This window comes from Perca flavescens, unplaced genomic scaffold (genome assembly GCF_004354835.1).
Source record: "Perca flavescens isolate YP-PL-M2 unplaced genomic scaffold, PFLA_1.0 EPR50_1.1_unplaced_scaf_16, whole genome shotgun sequence".
Taxonomy (NCBI): Eukaryota; Metazoa; Chordata; class Actinopteri; order Perciformes; family Percidae; genus Perca; species Perca flavescens.
The window spans coordinates 95,440-97,939 of NW_021166581.1; positions in this window are offsets into that span (position 1 = coordinate 95,440).

The window sequence follows — 2,500 nt, forward strand, 5'->3', positions numbered from 1 at the left end:
ACATCTGCCTGGCCTATGTTCTAGCTCTACAGATACAGCTGCCTGGCCTATGTTCTAGCTCTACAGGTACAGCTGCCTGGCCTATGTTCTAGCTCTACAGAAACAGCTGCCTGGCCTATGTTCTAGCTCTACAGGTACATCTGCCTGGCCTATGTTCTAGCTCTACAGATACAGCTGCCTGGCCTATGTTCTAGCTCTACAGGTACAGCTGCCTGGCCTATGTTCTAGCTCTACAGATACAGCTGCCTGGCCTATGTTCTAGCTCTACAGGTACAGCTGCCTGGCCTATGTTCTAGCTCTCCACAGATACAGCTGCCTGGCCTATGTTCTAGCTCTACAGGTACAGCTGCCTGGCCTATGTTCTAGCTCTACAGATACAGCTGCCTGGCCTATGTTCTAGCTCTACAGATACAGCTGCCTGGCCTATGTTCTAGCTCTACAGATACAGCTGCCTGGCCTATGTTCTAGCTCTACAGGTACAGCTGCCTGGCCTATGTTCTAGCTCTACAGGTACAGCTGCCTGGCCTATGTTCTAGCTCTACAGATACAGCTGCCTGGCCTATGTTCTAGCTCTACAGGTACAGTTGCCTGGCCTATGTTCTAGCTCTACAGAAACAGCTGCCTGGCCTATGTTCTAGCTCTACAGGTACATCTGCCTGGCCTATGTTCTAGCTCTACAGATACAGCTGCCTGGCCTATGTTCTAGCTCTACAGGTACAGCTGCCTGGCCTATGTTCTAGCTCTACAGATACAGCTGCCTGGCCTATGTTCTAGCTCTACAGGTACAGCTGCCTGGCCTATGTTCTAGCACTACAGATACAGCTGCCTGGCCTATGTTCTAGCTCTACAGGTACAGCTGCCTGGCCTATGTTCTAGCTCTACAGGTACAGCTGCCTGGCCTATGTTCTAGCTCTACAGATACAGCTGCCTGGCCTATGTTCTAGCTCTACAGATACAGCTGCCTGGCCTATGTTCTAGCTCTACAGATACAGCTGCCTGGCCTATGTTCTAGCTCTACAGGTACAGCTGCCTGGCCTATGTTCTAGCTCTACAGATACAGCTGCCTGGCCTATGTTCTAGCTCTACAGATACAGCTGCCTGGCCTATGTTCTAGCTCTACAGATACAGCTGCCTGGCCTATTTTCTAGCTCTACAGGTACAGCTGCCTGGCCTATGTTCTAGCTTTACAGGTACAGTTGACTGGTCTATGATCTAGCTTTACAGGTACAGCTGCCTGGCCTATGTTCTAGCTCTACAGATACAGCTGCCTGGCCTATGTTCTAGCTCTACAGATACAGCTGCGTGGCCTATGTTCTAGCTCTACAGATACAGCTGCCTGGCCTATGTTCTAGCTCTACAGGTACAGCTTCCTGGCCTATGTTCTAGCTCTACAGGTACAGCTGCCTGGCCTATGTTCTAGCTCTACAGGATACAGCTGCCTGGCCTATGTTCTAGCTCTACAGATACAGCTGCCTGGCCTATGTTCTAGCTCTACAGATACAGCTGCCTGGCCTATGTTCTAGCTCTACAGATACAGCTGCCTGGCCTATGTTCTAGCTCTACAGATACAGCTGCCTGGCCTGGCCTATGTTCTAGCTCTACAGAAACAGCTGCTTGGCCTATGTTCTAGCTCTACAGGTACATCTGCCTGGCCTATGTTCTAGCTCTACAGATACAGCTGCCTGGCCTATGTTCTAGCTCTACAGGTACAGCTGCCTGGCCTATGTTCTAGCTCTACAGAAACAGCTGCCTGGCCTATGTTCTAGCTCTACAGGTACATCTGCCTGGCCTATGTTCTAGCTCTACAGATACAGCTGCCTGGCCTATGTTCTAGCTCTACAGGTACAGCTGCCTGGCCTATGTTCTAGCTCTACAGATACAGCTGCCTGGCCTATGTTCTAGCTCTACAGGTACAGCTGCCTGGCCTATGTTCTAGCTCTACAGATACAGCTGCCTGGCCTATGTTCTAGCTCTACAGGTACAGCTGCCTGGCCTATGTTCTAGCTCTACAGATACAGCTGCCTGGCCTATGTTCTAGCTCTACAGGTACAGCTGCCTGGCCTATGTTCTAGCTCTACAGATACAGCTGCCTGGCCTATGTTCTAGCTCTACAGGTACAGCTGCCTGGCCTATGTTCTAGCTCTACAGATACAGCTGCCTGGCCTATGTTCTAGCTCTACAGATACAGCTGCCTGGCCTATGTTCTAGCTCTACAGATACAGCTGCCTGGCCTATGTTCTAGCTCTACAGATACAGCTGCCTGGCCTATATTCTAGCTCTACAGATACAGCTGCCTGGCCTATGTTCTAGCTCTACAGATACAGCTGCCTGGCCTATGTTCTAGCTCTACAGATACAGCTGCCTGGCCTATGTTCTAGCTCTACAGATACAGCTGCCTGGCCTATGTTCTAGCTCTACAGGTACAGCTGCCTGGCCTATGTTCTAGCTTTACAGGTACAGTTGACTGGTCTATGATCTAGCTTTACAGGTACAGCTGCCT